Below are 20,570 nucleotides of genomic sequence, written 5' to 3'. Positions count from 1 at the left end.
CATGGTCAACCATGGTCGATCATAGCCAACCATGGTAGAATGTCACATTGTGACAATGGTTGTCTTAATATGAAAATCAAACATGGTGAACCATGGTCCAATGTCACACGGTAACAGAGATTCTCTTGATATGAAAATCAATCATGGTCAAGCATGGCCAACCATGGTCCAACATTGCATGTTGACAAGGATTGTCTCAATATGGAAATCAACCATCGTTGACCATTGGCAACCATGTTTATTTTAGGGTTTATAGTATTTATCTTAGGGTTTATATACCTCAGGCTTATAGATTTTATCCCTTAGGTTATTATTCCCTTGGTATTATAATATTAATCACTTGGGTTTATTATTCTAAGGGTTCATATTCCTAGGGTTTAATATTATTGCCTTAAGTTTATAATCCCTTGGGTTTTTTAGTATTATTCCTTAGGTTTTATTATTCCCTTGGGTTTATAATATTGATCATGGTTAACCATATTTAACCATGTTTTATAAATTCAATCATGCTCAACCATGGTCAACCATATTTTAGAAATTCAATCATGGTCAACCATGGTTAATCATGGTGAGCCATGGTCCAACATCGCATTGTGACAAAGATTGTCTCAATATGAAAATCAATCATTGTCTCAACCATGATCCGACATCACATTATGACAAAGATTGTCTCAATGTGGTAATCATGGTCAACAATGATCAACCATGGTCAAACATGATCAACCTTTGTCAAACATGGTCAACCTTGGTCAAACATGGCCAACCTTGATCAACCATGTTCAACCATGTTTTATAAAACTAAACATGGTCATCCATGGTCAGTCATGGTCAACCATGGTCTAATGTCACATTGTGACAAATAATGCCTTGATATGAAAATGAACCACGGCTAAGCATGGTCAACCATGGTCCAACGTCGCATTGTGACAGGGATTATCTTAGTATGAAAATCGACCATGGTCAAACATGTTTATTATAGTGTTTATAATATTTATCTTAGTGTTTATATACCTTGGGTTTATAATATTAGTCCCTTGGGTTTATAATATCAGTCCCTTGGGGTTTATTATTCCTTTGGGTTTATAATATCAATCATGGTCAACCATGGTCAATCATAGCCAACCATGGTCTACCATGGTCAACCATAGCTAACATTGTAACAATGATTGTCTAAATATGAAAATTAAACATAGTCGACCATATCCCAACGTCGCATTGTGACAAAGATTGTCTTAATATGAAAATCAACTATGGTCAACCAACATCAACCATGTTTTTTTAAGGTTTATAATATATATCTTAGGGTTTATATACCTTGGGTTTATAATTTTTATCCGTTGGGTTTATAATATTAATCCCTTGGGTTTATTAATCTAAGGGCTCATATTCCTAGGGTTTAATATTATTCCCTTAGGTTTATAATCCCTTGGATTTTTAGTATTAATCCATAGGGTTTATTACTCCTTTGGGTTTATAATCTCATCCATGGTCAACCATGTTTTATAAATTCAATCATGGTCAACCATGGTCCAATGTTACATTGTGAAAAGGGTTATCTCAATATGAAAATCAAGCATGGTCAATCATGCTTCTTTTAGTGTTTATTATATTTATCTTAGAGTTTATATACATTGGGTTTATAACAATAGTCCCTCGAGTTTAGTATTGTTCAACCATGGTCAACCATGTTTTCTAAAATTAATCATGGTCAACTATAGTTAATAATGGTCAATCATGATCCAACATCACATTGTGACAAAGATTGTCACAATATGAAAATCAATGATTGTATGAACCATGGTCCAATGTCGCATTATAACAAAGATTGTCTCAATATGATAATCATTGTCAACCATGCCCAATCTTGGTCAACTTTGGTCAATGAGGGTCAACCATGTTTTTATAAAATCAAACATTAGTCATATGTTATAAAATCAAACATAGTCATTCAAATAGTGAATGAATTAACTATTATGAATATTTATTAATTAATTATTATATTAAATTTAATTAACAATATTTATATTACTAAAACAATATTAATTGATAATCATAATAAAAAATAGTTATTTATTATTATTATTTATTAATTAATTATGAATTAATTAATAATAAATGAAATATAAATGAATGAATGAATTATTTTTAATATGTTTTGATTATTAATGTTATTAAATATTAAATATTAAATATTAATAGGAGTAATACTAATAATAGTAATAATCATAATTATAAGCCTGTGTGTATCAACCACATTTCATATTAATCCCTTGGGTTTATTATTCGCTTCAGTTTATAATATCAATGCCTTGGGCTTATTATTCCCTTGGGTTTATAATATCAATCATGGGAAACCATGGTAGTTCATAGCCAACCATGGTCGAATGTCACATTGTGACAATTATTGTCTCAATATGAAAATCAACCATGGTCAAACATACTGCAACGTCACATTGTGACAGATTATCTCGATATGAAAATCAATCATGGTCAACCATGGTCCAGCATCACATTTTGAGAAGGATTGTCTCAATATGGAAATCAACCATGCTCAACCATAGTCAACCGTGTTTATTTTAGGGTTTATAATTTACATCAAATTGACAAAGATTGTCTCAATATGATAATCATCGTTAACCATAGTCAACCATGGTTAGTCATGGTCAACCTTGATCAACCATGGTCAACCATGTTTTATAAAAAAAATGGCCATCCATGGTCAATCATGGTCAACCATGGTCGAACGCGCATTGTCACAAAGATTGTGTTGATATGAAAATCAACGATGCTTAAGCATGGTCAACCATGGTCGAACGTCACATTTTGACAAGGATTGTCTCAATATGAAAATCAACCATGGTAAACGATGTTTGTTTTAGTGGTTATAATATTTATCTTAGGCTTTATAGACCTTGGGTTTATAATATTTGTACCTTAAGTTTAATATTATTCCCTTAGATACATAATCCCTTGGCTTTTTTATTCCCTTGGGTTTATAAGATCAATCCCTTGGGTTTGATAGTTCGTTGGGTTTATAATATCAATCATGGTCAATCATGGCCAAACATTGAATTGTCACAAAGATTGTGTTGATGTGAAAATCAATGATGGTTAAACATGGTCAACCATGGTTGAACATTGCATTGTGACAAGGATTATCTCAATATGAAAATAAACCATGGTCAACCATTTTCAACGATGTTTATTTTAGTGTTTATAATATTTATCTTAGGCTTTATATACCTTGGGTTTATAATATTTGTCCCTTGGGTTTTGAGTATTTATCCCTAGGGTTTATTTTCCCTTGGGTTTATAACATCAATCATTGTCAACCATGGTCAGCCATGGTTATTTTATTTTAGGGTTTGTAATATTTATCTTAGGGTTTATATACCTTAGGTTTTCAATATTAATCCCTAGGGTTTATTATTCTCTTTGGTTTATAATATATGTCATGATGAACCATGGTCCAACCTTACATTCTGACAAATATTGTCTCAATATGAGAATCAACCATGGTAAACCATAGTCCAATGTTGCATTATGACAAATATTTTGTCAATTTGAAAATTAGTCATGGTCAAGCATGGTCCAATGTCACATTGTGATAAGCATTGCCTCAATATGAAAATCATCCACAGTCAACCATGGTTATGTAACGTACCTCCTGGGCTTACCTAGGAAATTAGCCCCTAGGCTCCATTAATTTAAAATTTTCTTCATTTACAATTAAGTTCTAGTGGTCATCACAAGTGTAGTTAACCAATTATTATAGACATGGTGATTATCCAGGAAACTACACATAAATCTGCACAACATCAAGGTAACGAACCCACAGCATAAGCACGATAATACAATACTCTTTAAGTCAGCCCTTAGGCTTAAGCCCAACTTGGAGAAAGGAATGAATCATGACATACCATTATCAAAACTCTTGACAACCCCACACAAGCATTAGTGGAGCATTGATTTGAAACTACCATGACTAAAATGGTTATGGATCGTGATCATAGTCCATCAGATGCAATCAAAGTGCTACTAACCACCTTATTTCAACATGCATATATAATTAAATTAGCCTTATTGGATACAGTTCTTATGACATGCATGGTATATATCTTAAACCATTGAATATACAGTTAGAAGCATTATTCCCTAATTGTTTTGCATGCACCGATATCTCATGTCAATAACTATTTCAAACACTCATATATATGTCAACCTCATGAAGATGACTTCATAGAAGCATTAAGGAATCATTACATACATACTCTGTTGTGTTTATTGTCTCGATCCTACACACATATCATGCACAAAAGTTCACCATCGAGTTACCACTTTTGTTAAAAGAGTGACAAAATATCCAGTATTGCATCAACCCAGATATTACATTGCTCAAAATATCTCATAGAAGAAATTAACATAGATAATCTACTCATGTATAACAATCGCATGCAATTCATGTAATCATTCTCATAACGACGAAACTCATGCAAATTTTTCCATAAGCTAAATTAATTTGAAATGGGGAGGGAATGAAACATCATACATAGCATTTCATGCAAATGAATCCCACTAAAACATCACTTGGAGAGCGGAGCAACACCACCCAACCATGAATAACCTTTGATTCCCCTCGAGTTGAGGTTCTTACCGTGGATCAACTCCCTCAATTGATCTATGCAATGGGTATTTAATACCCTCTTTCAGGATATGGTTTCCATTAGCGACATCTCACTTTTATGGATTTTTTATGCATTTTCCTAGGTCTTTTTCGGAAAAGCTCGCCTTTATCTTCCACAAGGATTTTCCTCATAAAAGCTTTCCTTTATCTCTCGCAAAGCTTTTATGATTTTCCTCATGGATATTTATCTCCAACCCATCTGATGGATATTTATCTCCAATCCATATTATGGATATTTATCTCCAATGCATCAAAGGTTATCTAGAATCACATATAGAAGCTTCGTCATGAAAGATATATCTCTATCCCATTCCTCAATGGGATTTGGAAAGAATCTCATCTCTTGGTGTCTCACTTTTCCAAGTGATTTGTTTATTAATTTATTTAATAATATTTTTGCATTCCATATTACATATCACACCTAGCTTTCCTCAGCTTAGGTTTACAATAGTTTAACACACAAGGGAGGGGTGTTACATAATTTCCCCCTTCAATTTTACACCATCCTCGATGTATTACTACATCATATCCTCGTATGAAGGTAGTTGGGTTTTGAATCCACAGCTCTCATGGCCTTGCCATCTGATGAAAATCTATAGACATATGTCATTTACAAGGAGTTCTCCAGCACATATCCTTCCATATCTACCTACATTCTTCGAAGCCTTTTTGTTCTTGCCAAACACTTGCTTCCTGCAACTTCTCTGCATACAACAAGTCAATTTGAATATTAATATATATATTACATCATAACCATATATACTCATCATTTCCAAACTATAATTAAACCATCGTTACTTATCCTTGAACCCCTTCTTAGTTTCCTACTTCTGTGCAACCTCTAGGATGGTTTCCTTGTCAGACACCCACCGAGTGTCTTCATGCATACCTGCACAAAAGGGGTATTACACACATATATATACATATCATGTTTTAATCATGTAATACATATAGTCATACTGGTACCATATGTATTGCTTGTACATAATACAATCTATACCACTACCCACCATACCATGCTCATATCAGTGCCTGCATGACATACACTTTACCCACATGTTTCCCACCATGCTAGTATCGTGCAAAACATTCCTTTATCTATTTCTGGTATGTAGAACAACTGTGCTTAGTTTATAAGGAATTTTCATGAACATGGTTCATTTCTGCAAATAATGAAAGTTTTTATATCATATTGTTCAAGTGCCATTACTTAGAAATCATTTTCCTATGTCATGTGGTTGAAAAAATATTAACATAATAGTATCATAATAGTCATCTTGCCAACTATCACTCAATCATACCCATAACTCTTAGTTTTGGGATTTAATCTGTCACTTGTACCACATTTTAACAAAAATGAGATACATCATAAAGTACACTATGATACTCAGTCCATCATAGATACTTGAAGTCTCATGCCCATCAAAACAAATTTGGTTATTCTTAAATAATCATTCCATACTTAAATAATCATGTCATAGAATTTCCTTCTTCCAACACCTTGTTGGTTCATTTAGGTCTAAACATTATGGTTAAATAGTATGCACCTACATACGACTCCCATGCAGGAGTTAAAATGAAAACTTATACGCTTCTCCACTTCACATCCATAAGACCAAGTAATTGGTTATCCTCTCTTATCTTACTTGATGCATGTGTTATGTTAACATTAGACATTTAGATCACTATGAGATGTAATTCAACAATATATTTTTTCTTTACCCATTTTCCACTTACCATCTTGGAGGCATTTTCTGAAGAAGCATTAAGACTTGCTTCTATATTTCCATTATGTTAGGTTGATCATGTCATCTATCAACCACTTATATATTATTGAACTAATTGGTTTTTATAACAATAAAGATTTTTCCAAGGAGTGTCTCTTCCCCATACTATAACTATCCAAAAACTGGTATGTTTATCATTGGTGTAATAATTAGTTTTCTGTTTTTCTCCTATATTCATTTAATAATGTTAAGACATCATAGTTTAGCCTTGGATTTCCTATCGAAATCCAATTACACCCCAGTTTCCAGGGTAACTTCTTCTTTAATTTTTATCATAGTTTAATTGTGACAATTTGTGATTCTTCACATATTAAGGCACATCTATGCAACTCATTGCATCCGACAATGGGTTCTACATGCATGTCACGCTTGCCAATGTACAATTAAAGTAATCATATTATTCTAATATATCCATTACTTTTTAACCAAACTAATATTGTCTTAATCTAATGACCATGCATTTCCATGACTATCAAGTATTTAATTAACATGCTATACATATTGCAAGCATCATCTTTCAATGATGTGATTTTGTCCACATAATAATGTTTATCCATATTTTAAGTTTTATAACTTTTACAATCTATAATAACTTTTTAATAATTATAAAATTTTCCCACTTTAGCACTGCTTTACGCAACATACCGGAGTAATTCCTAGTAGCCATATACCAGATATGCTCCCCCCAGAACATCATCTTATCATCAATATAAAATCACATCCAATCTACGGATTGGTATGTATGATGGCGGCATTAGGTTAAACAATACCTATGTTTATCATGACTTCATCACATATCGTCGTCATTCTCAATATCAATGCAATAATATTATTCAGCTAAATTCTAATAGCCATATACAACATACTATAGCATCAATTATTCATCCTATATGTATATATTATAACCATATTTAAACAAAATCTAATAGCATCATTTTAAGCCATTTGTTCATTATGGCATACAGCATGCAATAACAATTTAGTTATAAGATTTTTCACATGAGAGTAAGGATTAATATCCTTCAGTTTATTTATCCAGCCCGCCTTTAATTCTATGGTTTTAAACCTCAGAAACATACTCATAAGTTGATCATGCATACTTTGCTTGCTTATAATGTGTTGTACATATAAGCACATAGAGGCTAACCTAAGAAACTGGAGAATACTAATTCTCTTATGGGAGCATATTTCTATTTATGTTTTGGGCATGGAACACAATATCTTAGATCGCGGATACTCGTGCTTATTATAATTTACGATGACCTCTTGTTTTCCTGCTTAACTAAATTTGCATATTTAAGCAATATTAGTGTCCTTTTGAATATTGTTAAAATGTTTTGTGTATCAGCCCTTTCTAATTGACATATGATTTCATTATTACTGACATTTGTCATTGTGAAAAAACGGGGTGTCTGAGAGGTCAACGGAAATATGAGAATCTTTTAGAGCAGTGTGTTCTTGTATTTCTAAAGATCTCAATATTCCTAAATGTTGCATACAACAAATAATATTCTTTGGTTCTTAACTACATGGTATTTCTATAGTTCTTTCCACTAGTTACAATAACATAAATCATCATTTTTTTTATAAAACCATTTCCTTCTCATTGTGGCGTGAGTGGAATAATAATGTTTAGAATTCATAAATTAATTCACACCCAGCATCACACAAGCCAAAAAATCAAGAGACATGGTATGGAAAAGCACATGAAAATAGCTTCATGTACTACACCTCCAATCGCCTCCTGTCATTTGGTCATAACTTGTTTGTTTAACAATTATGCATATAATTCCAAACCGCACCATTTTTAACTTATAATATGCAGTATTAATTTTAACATTTCTGTTTTTAAAGGTAAAGAATCACTTCTTTGTTTTCAACAAAGTAAAGCAAGACTGAACATTTACGTAGTTACTTTTTTGCTTCGGGAAACAATGTCCCTTTTCACCATTCAATCAAGCAATTCATGTAATTCAATCCAATGCAACAAGAGCCAAGGCACAGGACAGACAAGCAAAGTGTGTGCATAATGCGTCAATGTTTACAACAACAACTGTGGTGATCCCCACACTTTAGCTGTAGTTTTTTTCAAATTTTCCTCTACCATAATATCCCATATTATTCAAAAGTCATGGATGATTTCACTCATTGAAACATCCAAATTCATAAATTAAACATGGAAAAAAATTGGCAACACAAAACCCCTTTTTCATTCGAAAGATGCAATCTCATGGGAGTTTATCTAAATTCAAAACAACAATGTTCACGCGTAATACCAACAAAAGAAAAGAGGGAATATATATTCATCTGGTTTAAATTCTAATAAAACATTAGAATAAAAGGAATAACCACCCATACACTCTACGTATTTGTCAGATCCATTATATTGGGACATCGATATCAACACATCGATTCCCTTATCGTAGATATTCCTTTACTGCAACTTATCATAGATATTCCTTTACTGCAACTAATTGGTACAACTGTAAGGTTCTAGTGGTGGATTAATTATATGAATTATGAGCAATGTCCCATCCTTATCTGGCATCAAACACAATTATTCAATGCAGAATACAATCAACAGAAAGGAATATATCTATATATATATATATATATATATATATATATATATATATATATATATAGATATATATATAGATATAGATAGATAGATATATGTATGTATACATGTATATATGTATATGTATATATATGTATATGTGTATATATATATATATATATATATATATATATATATATAATTCTCCTTCTAATAAAATTATCAGAAATAAAAGGAATGAATACTCATACCATCTTCGACTCCCTAGAATTGATGGCACGCTCCTCCTTCTTTTACACTAGTGATGAAGGATAAACAACCTCCTGCTTATAGCCTCTTAAATCCTACAACAATCTTAACTACTATAGTAATCAAGCTTGACACTCAAAGCTAGAGAACAATACACTTCATCTAAGGTCTGAGCTGGATTATTTATGCGCAGCCTAAATGCATAGGAGTGTAAAACACTTAGGAATGTGAGGATAAGCATTATCCTTCCTTCCTGCTATTATCCTTTCCATGACACATGGATAATAAAAAGATGTCTGGATAAATTAATCTGAATAATAGCGATGATGATAATTACCATCATCTCCACCTATCGCTTTTAACCCCATGGTCAGATACTTCTAGTCAACAAAGGAAACAATGACTATCATAGGTAGTCAACAAAGGAAACAATGACTATCATTTATCTATGATATTTCATGGAACAATGTCGTTGGTTTGTGGCCAACTCATACATCCAAACTATGACAAGGCACCTAAAAGGAAGCATTACAAAAAAGAGGAAACAACAACAACTGGGATTTTTTGTTTTTGTTTAAACACTATCCATGAACCACGGTCTACTGTCAACCTCATCGGTGTACATTGAGAAACCTTCCAATCATATTCAAAAAAATCTACTTTCCCCAGCGGTGAATTAGTAATAAAGCAGCATAATTCATGCATCAAGTGCCCCATCACTTGCTTGCTACCTCCAAACTTGTGATAAGCCTTCAAAAGACAGTGGTTCAAAGAAACAATAGTCTAGATCTTTTCCAGTAGTAATTGCTTCGACGAGGTTTTGGGGTGAGAAATTTTTTTTTTTATAGAAATGTACTGCTTTTAAAGCCCATTAACTCAAACCTCAATAACACGACTATCAATCGCTTACCCACACATCACACACAACTGTCTGCATGTTTTGGGGTTAATTCTATCCACAAGCAATTATCTGCAGTGTAGTGATGTTTATGATTTTTCCCCTTAACCCAGCAATGTAAGCTGATTCAATTTCCATTTTCTGTACAAAATATTTCATTTTGAAAAAGGTAAATATACCTATGAACCTAAACCGAATCCACACAACATACAATGGTAGAATATCTATATCCAACTCAGATTATGGTAACAATTAATTCCAACCCTCATTGTTTTCGTGAGTCAGGATAATGGTTTGCAACCCATTTCCCACCCTGACCTTTATACAAAAGAAAATGTATTCGAATACTAAGGGTTGAATCATTATGAGTTTACACAGGTCAAACACTTAATAGGGCCATATGCAAAGCATCATGCCCAATGAAAGGTTTCACTAGTCGATTAGGTAAAGTATTCAACAATCCAATTTCTACCTAAGTAATCTTCATCCGTAAAAAGGGAACCTTTGGTCTAAACCTAAGGAATTTATTCAACATCAAAATGTTTGTCTACAACATTCATGTTGAATTAGTCCTCCACAGTCTAAATGCAACATGTTAAAGTCATCGTGGAATCTTTGTCCGGTATTTATGTTTTGATCTAGTAATGGAGTTAGCAAATGAATTTTCAATCCAATTTGTGGAAAAGTGGAGCGCCTTTACCGCTCTACTAAAGTTTCCATTCAATTCGAGTTATTTCATTGACTGAGCACCAACCACAAAACATGATACATTTAGAACATGGGTTGACCAAAGTCGATAGATTTACTATGACTATTTTACAAGACGTCCATGATTGTTAATGGATTTTCCATTTTTTTTAAACTATGTGGACTTGAATCTGACCTGTAGTTTTAGGTATAATAAAGTGTACATTCTCTTCTATTCTTGATGCTTTAACTCCTCTACACTCACGGGTTTTGTTTGTATGTATTGCACTAATACTGATTGTTCCAAAGTGAAATGTTACTTGGATGATATGTTGACTCGTTATATATAACTAACGAATATGCCAAAGACAACTCATTGAGAAAATCACTAGAGGTTTGAGATTAATCAGCAATAACAGTGTCAATAATATCCCATGACTCTCAGACTGAATCACATAGCTCGGAAGATCAACACAACAAGCCTTTCGAAATACATCGACAATGGAATTAGCATGAACTCAAGCGACCTTACTCCATAAAACCATGAATGCACATGAGAAATTAAATCGTATCTTAGTTTTGGTCAATCTCAATCAGAAACATTGTCTATTCCCCATGCCTTTGTGACAAGCAATCAATCCACCACGCACTGCCCATGGAAGATTAATTGCTGTAAATTGCTCAGAACACAACGTAGATAATCATCACCAGCATTCAGATTTAATTCACAATTTTCTTTCCATCATATAGTCTGTCACGAAATCACATCCTGATACACAATCTAGATGGGTAAAGCCAACATCTTCCCATTATGCATAAAATTTTAGTTGCTTGATCCAATTAAATTTCCATGCTTATGTTAAGCCATTAATTCCAATTTCATCTTTATGGATCTTGGGGTTGTTTTCCTTGTAAGGATTTTATAATAAAAAACCTGTCAACGAAGTGCTACGGAGGTGGATTTGTCCATAGGCCTCAGTGTTTAAACTTTGGATCTGATATCATTTGTAACGTACCTCCTGAGCCTACCTAGGAAATTAGCCCCTAGGCTCCATTAATTTAAAATTTTCTTCATTTACAATTAAGCTCTAGTCACCATCACAAGTGTAGCTAACCAATTATTACATACTCACTAATTATCCGGGAAACTACACATAAAGCTGCACAACATCAAGGTAATGAACCCACATCATAAGCACCATATTACAATACTCTTTAAATCAACCCTTAGGCTTAAGCCACAACTTGGAGAAAGGAATGAATCATGACATACCGTTATCAAAACTCTTAACAACCCCACACAAGCATTAGTGGAGCATTAATCTGAAACTACCATGACTAGCATGGTTATGAATCGTGATCATAGTCCACATGAATATCTAATTAGATTAGCCTTATTGGATACAATTCTTATGACATGCATGGTATATATCTTAAACCATTGAATATACAATTAGAAGCATTATTCCCTAATTGTTCTTCATGCACCAATATCTCATGTCAATAACTATTTCAAACACTAATATATATATATATATATATATATATATATATATATATATATATATATATATATATATATATATATATATATATATATATATATATATATCAACCTCATGAAGATGACTTCATAGAAGCATTAAGGAATCATTGCATACATACTCTGTTGTGTTTTTTGTCTCAATCCTACACATATCTCATGCACGTAATTTCACCACCAAGTTACCATTTATGTTAAAAGAGTGACAACATATCCAGTATTGCATCAACCCACATATTACATTCCTCTACTAAATTTGAGTTGGAATATATTAATGTCACATGCATCCATATCAAAATATCTCATAGAAGCAATTAACACAGATAATCTACTCATGTATAACAATCACATGCAATTCATATAATCATTCTCGTAACGAGGAAAATCATGCCATTTTTTCCATAAGCTAAATGAATTTGAAATGGAGAGGGAAGACAACATCATACAGAACATTTGACGCAAATGAATCCCACTAAAACATCACTATGAGAGCGGAGCACCACCACCCAACCATGAATCTCCTTTGAATCCCCCCGAGCCAAGGTTCTCGCCATGGATAGACTCCCCCAGTTGATCTATGCAATGGGTATTTAATACCCTCTTTCATGATATGGTTTCCATTAGTGACGTTCTGCTTTTATGGATTTTGTATCCATTTGCCTTGGCCTTTTTCAGAAAATTTCGTCTTTATCTCCCGGGAGACCTTTCCTCATAAAATCTTGCCTTTATCTTCCGCAATGCTTTTATGATTTTCTTGATGGATATTTATCTCCAATCCATCCAAGATTATCTAGAATCACATCTAGAAGCTTTATCATGAAATATTTATCCATATCCCATTCCTCAATGGCATTGGGCAAGAATATCATCTCTTGGTGTCCCTATTTTCCAAGTGATCTATTTATTAATTTATTTAATAATATTTTTGCTTTCCATATTAAATATCACACCTAGATTTCCTTAGCTTAGGTTTACAATAGTTCAACACACAAGGGAGGGGCGTTACATGTTATTTTAGTGTTTATGATCAATAATTGTCTTAACCATGGTCAAGCATGGTCAAGCATGGTCCAATGTCACATTGTGAAAAGGATTGTCTCAATATGAAATTCAACCATGGTCATCATGTTTATTTTAGTATTTATAATAATTAACTTAGGGTTTAGATATCTTGGGTTTATAATATTAGTCACTTGGGATTAATATTAATGAACCATGCTCAACCGTGGGTAATGATGTTTTATAAAATCAATCGTGGTAAACCATGGTCCAACGTCACATTATGACAAATATTATATCTATATGAAAATCAATCATTTTCTCAACCATGCTACAACATTAGATTGTGACAAATATTGTCTCAATCATGGCCAACCATGGTTGAACGTCACATTGTCACAAAAATTGTGTTCCTATGAAATAAACCATGGTTAAGCATGGTCAACCATGGTCTAACATCACATTGTAACAAGGATTATCTAAATATGAAAATCAACCATGGTCAACCATGGTCAACCATTTTCAACCATGTTTATCTTAGTATTTATAATATTTATCTTAAGGTTTATAATATTTGTCCCTTGGGTTTAATATTATTCCCTTGGGTTCATAATCCCTTGGGTTTATTATTCCCTGGGGTCTATAATATCAATCATGGTCGCCCATGGTTAATCATAGCCAATCATGGTCAACCATAGTCCAACGCCGCATTGCAATAGATTTTCTTGATATGAAAATCAATCATGGTAAACCATGGTCCAACGTCGCAGTGAAAGAAGGATTATCTCAATAAATAAACCATGGCCAACCCTGTTTATTTTAGGGTTTATAATATTTAACTTAGAGTTTATATACCTTGGGTTTATAATTTACGTCGCATTATAACAAATATTATCTCAATATGATAATCATCGTTAACCATGGTAAATCACAGTGAACCTTGGTGAACCATGGTAAACCATGTTTCATAAAATCAAACATGGTGATCCATGGTCAATTATGGTCAATTATGGTCGTAGGTCACATTGTCACAAAGATTGTGTTGATTTGAAAATCAACCACGGTTAAGCATGGTCAAGCATGGTCCAACATCACATAGTGACAAGGATTGTCTCAATACGAAAATCAACCATGGTTAACCATTGTCAACAATGTTTCTATTAGTGTTTATAATATTTATCTTAAGGTTTTTGTACTTTGGATTTATAATATTTGTCCCTTAGGTTTAATATTATTCCCCTAGGTTCATAATCCCTTTGGGTTTTAGAATTAATCCCTTTGGTTTATTATTCCCTTGGGTTTGTAGTAACAATGCCTTGGGTTTATTATTCCCTTAGGTTTATAATATCAATCATGGTCAATCATAGCCAACCATGGTCAAGCATGGTCAAATGTTGCATTGTGACAATGATTGTCTCAATATGAAAATCAACCATGGTCAACCATAGTGCAACGTCTCATTGCGACATATTGTCTCGATATGAAAATCAATCATGGTCAACCATGGTCTAGCGTGGCATTGTGACAGATTATCTCAATATGGAAGTAAACCATGGTTAACCATGGTCAACCATGTTTATTTTAGATTTTATAATATTTATCTTAGGGTTTATATACCTTGGGTTCATAATTTACATCGCATTGACAATGTTTGTCTCAATATGATAATGATCATCAACCACGGCTAACCATGCTCAATCATGGCCAATCTTGAGCAACCATGGTCAACCATGTTTTATAAAATCAAACATGGCCATCCATGGTCAATCATGGTCAACGATGGTCGAACATCACATTGTCATAAATATTGTGTTGATATTAAAATAAACGATGGTTAAGCATGGTCAATCATGGTTGAATGTCACATTTTGACAAGGATTATCTTAATATGAAAATCAACCATGGTCAACCATTGTTAACGATGATTATTTTAGTGTTTATAATATTTATCTTAGGGTTTATATACCTTGGTTTTATAACATTTGTCCCTTAGGTTTAATATTATTCCCTTGGGTTCATAATCACTTGGGGTTTTAATATTAATCCCTTGGGTTTATAAGGTCAATCCATTGGGTTTATAATATTAGTCATGGTCACCCATGGTCAATCATAGCCAACCATGGTCAACCATGATTGAATGTCACATTGTGACTAAGATTATATCAATATAAAAATCAACCCTATTCAACCATGGTCCAACATCACATTGTAAAAAAAATGGTCTTGATATGAAAATCAATCTCGGCATATCATGGTTAACCATGGTTCAACATCACATTTTGACAAGGATTGTCTCAACCATGGTCAATGATGTTTATTTTAGTGTTTATAATATTTATTTTAGAGTTTATATACCTTGGGTTTATAATTTACATTGCATTATAACAAAGATTGTCTCAATATGATAGTCATCGTCAACCATGGTAAATCATGGTCATCCATGGTCCATCATGGTCAACTATAGGTGAAGGCCGCATTGTCATAAATATTGTGTTGATATGAAGATCAACTATTGTTAAGCATGGGCAATCATTGTCCAACGTGGCATTGTGACAAGGATTGTCTCAATATGTTTATTTTAGTGCTTATAATATTTATCTTAAGGTTTATATACTTTGGGTTTATAATATCTGTCCCTTGGGTTTAATATTATTCCCTTGGGTTCATAATCCCATTGGGTTTTAGTATTAATCCCTTTGGTTTATTATTCCCTTGGGTTTATAATATCAATGCCTTGGGTTTATTACTCCCTTGGGTTTATAAGATCAATCATGGTCAATCATAGGCAACCATGGTCAACCATGGTCGAATGTCACATTGTGATATTGATTGTCTCAATATGAAAATCAACCATGGTCAACCATAGTGCAACATCACATTGCAAAAAATTGTCTCAATATGAAAATCAATCATGGTCAACCATGGTCCAACGTCACATTGTGACAAAGATTATCTCAATATGGAAATCAACCATGCTCATCCATGGTCAACCATATTTATTTTAGGGTTTATAATATTTATCTTAAGGTTTATATACCTTGTGTTAAAATTTATGTCGCATTGAAAAATATTGTCTCGATATGATAATCATGGTCAACCATGGTTAACCATGGTCAATCATGGTAAACCTTGATCAACAATTGTCAACCGTGTTTTATCAAATTAAACATGGCCATCCATGGTCAATCATGGTCAACTATGGTCAAACGTCGCATTGTCACAAAGATTGTGTTGATATGAAAATCAATGATGGTTAAGCATTGTCAACCATGGTCGAACATCGCATTTTGTTAAGGATTGTCTCAATGTGAACATCTACCATGGTCAACCATTGTTAACGATGTTTATTCTAGTGTTTTTAATATTTATCTTAGGGTTTATATACCTTGGGTTTATAATATTTGTCCCTTAGGTTTAATATTATTTCCTTGGGTTCATAATCCGTTAGGTTTTTTGATATTAATCCATTGGGTTTATAAGATCAATCCCTTAGGTTTATTATTTCATTGGATTTATGATATCAATCATGGTCAACCATGGTCAATCATAGCCAACCATGGTCAATGATGATTGAATGCCACATTGTGACTAAGATTGTCTCAATATGAAAATCAACCATGGTCAACCATGGTCCCACATCGCATTGTAACCAAAATTGTCTTGATATGAAAATCAATCATGGTGTAGCATGGTCAACCATGGTCTAACGTCGCATTGTGACAAGGATTGTCTAAACAATGGTCAAGCATGTTTATTTTACACTTTATAATATTTATCTTAGGGTTTATATATCCTAGGTTTACAATTTTTACCCCTAGGTTTTATTAGTCCCTTTGCTTTATAATATCATTCCCTTCGGTGTATATTATTCATATGGTTTATAATATTAATCTTTGGGTTTAAGATAAATCCATTAAGTTTATAATCATGGTCAACCTCGTTCCAATGTCACATTGTGATAAAGATTTTTTCAATATGAAAATTAATCATGCTCCAACATCGCATTGTTACAAAGATTGTCTACATGTTAAAATCAATCATGGTCAACCATGGTCTAGCTTCTCATTGTGAAAAACATTGTCTCAATATGAAAATCAATCATGGTTAACCATGATTAATTTAGGGTTTATAATATTTATCTAAGGGTTTTTATACATTGAGTTTATAATATTGATCTTTGGATTTAATATCATTTCCCTAGATTTTTAGTATAAATCTGTTGGGATAATATAAATCCTTGGGTTTATTAATCTAAGGGTTCATATTCATTGGGTATAACAATATTTATAAGATTTTTAATATTAGTCATTTGGTTATAAATCCTTGTGTTTAATTAATTAATAATAATTATTACAAATGATTAAAGAAACATTATTTATATTAATTATTTTTAATATAAAACATTATTAGTTAATATAAAATAATAATAATAATTAGCTAATTAATAAAATAGTACTAATAAATAATAATAATTAGTTAATTATATTTGTACTAAGAATATTTATATTTATATTAAATTCTTGTTTAATGATTTTTTATTAAATTTATTAATTGACAATTTTTTATTAGATTTATTAATTATTAATAGTAGTAATATTAATTTGTATGCCTTTCGTATATATCAACCAAATTTACTAATATAAATGTGGTTGTGTTAGTTATAACCATAATGTCATGAAGACGATCTAAAACAAAAAGCAACTGATTTTAACCACAATCACATGAAAATTGTGCAAAACAAGACCAATTGATTAATAAAATAGTATTATAACCACAGTGTCATAGTCGAAAACAAAAAGCAATAATTACTAAAATATTTTTATGAGAACCTTCCAAAGTTATGACCATAATTACATTGAAAACTATGTATGCTCCAAGATACTTGTAAAAAATAGTCAAGATACTAAAATTTGCAGTAGTCTAACTAGATTGTTTTTTGTCTTGAAAATCATGTAAAATTTGGCAATATTTTAATAAAATCTGGCAGTAGTTTTTGTAAAGCCAAGCTATAGCTGTCAAACTTCAAGATTTTGGGTGCCCAAGAAGTTTTTGATAGTGCTGAATCCATCTACACAATCCAAAACATGATTCAAATACTACTACTACAAAAATTTTGGATTTTTATTTTTAAATTCCAAGAATTTTGGACTATCCAAGCAAATGATTAAATAACACCCTAAAAATTATTCAAAATACTAATAGCGAAAATGAAAAGAGATTCAAATTAAAAGTATAATGGAGATGAAAAAGGGAGATTAGTCGACAGATATGACCTACATTGGAAGACCGTTGGCATTTTCTATCGATGACAAAGGAAAATTCAGTGCACCTGATGAAACCTAGTTAAAAAGCGAGTGCGGATGCTGAATTACGAAACCACTCGTGAGCATTTTGTTTAAAAAATTATTAGAATTATTTTTGCCTTATGTGTTATTGATAAATAATCGAATTTATTGACAAATAATCGAATTGATTAATTTAAGTATACAAATTTAGTAATTTGTTTAATTCAATAATCGTTACTGAATTAATTGATTAATTATAATTTTTTTAGTTTTCGATTAATTATATAAATTTTAGTTATCTTCTTAATTTAGCAATAAATTTAAGAAAAATGATTAATTATACAAATTTTAGTTTTCTATTTAATTTAACATTAAGTTTAAAATGTTTTCCAGTTTAACTTGTTTTAAAACAGATTTGGAATTTTTTACTTAAATTTAAAGTACATGACAACTCAATCAAGTTTAAAGCATTTGAAGTAGAATTGTGATTTTATTTTCTCTGTTTAAAAACATTATAAGTTTTTTCAATATTTATTAGTTATATATGTAATGAGATTTACAATTTTATATAGGTAAAGATTTCCAAAACTTTAATTTATCCATAATTTTTTCTAAGAAATTGATATATATTAATATTATTATATTTAAAAAATTGTAATTTAATAAAATAAAGTTAAGTTGTTATATTAATTAATATATTATTTTTATATGATAGAAGAGTTTTTACGATATGTTATATTAATTAATATGCTATTTTTATATAATAAAATATTTTTTTTAATTTTGTTTTATTATTCATAAGTTAATATTCACATATTTTTGACAAATATTATTTTTATATAGAAAAAATATTTATTTGTTTTAAAGTGTGTTTTTAAGGTGTAGTATAAAGGAAATGTTAAATTTTTTTGGGTTAATATTTACATATTTTGAATTTAAATACAATATTTCAATATTTATAAATTAAATTGAATAATTTTTTTATTATGAAATTTTGCATTTTAAAAAGATTTAAATAAATATTTATATTTATAAATATATAATAAATTCCAAATTTAAATGAATTTATATATATATATATATATATATATATATATATATAAAAGTTAGTATTCACATATTTTTGACAAATACTATTTTTGACAAATACTATTTATTCATGAATCTGTCTACTTTATTTATGTAGTTAAAATACTTTACTTAAAAATTTTAATATAAAAATATTTAAGGTAAATTTTCTAAAAGAAAATTATATAAGAAAAAATATTTATTTGTTTTAAAGTGCTTTCTTAAGGTGTAGTATAAAGGAAATGTTTTTTTTTGAGTTAATATTTACATATTTTTGAATTTAAATAAAATATTTCAATATTTATAAATTAAATTGAATAATTTTTTTTATTATGAAATTTTACATTTTAAAAAGATTTAAATAAATATTTATATTTATAAATATATAATAAATTCCAAATTAAAATGAATTTATATTAAATAATTTATATTTATATATATATATATATATATATATATATATATATATATAAGCATATGGGGTTTTGGTTTGATGGTGAATGGGTGCACTATTAAGGCACTCCCTTTGATAGGTCACTGGTTCAAATCCCCTGTGTGTGCTTACCTACCAATATATATATATATATATATATATATATATATATATATATATAATTTTCATCTTATTATTATAAACGTATTAATTTTCTCAAATTTTTATTTTTCTATTAATTTTAATATATTTCTAAAATAACTATTATTAATTAAAATTATATATTTGAGATAGTGTCATTGTCAAATGGAATTATTTTGGGTGATTAGATGGAATGGTTAATTGATTGTTGGGTAAGATTTTCTTTTCAACTTTTT

Source organism: Pinus tabuliformis, chromosome 6 (genome assembly GCF_031772625.1).
Source record: "Pinus tabuliformis cultivar Carrire ecotype Pingquan chromosome 6, CPIR1, whole genome shotgun sequence".
Lineage (NCBI taxonomy): Eukaryota > Viridiplantae > Streptophyta > Pinopsida > Pinales > Pinaceae > Pinus > Pinus tabuliformis.
This window is presented reverse-complemented; position numbering follows the sequence as displayed.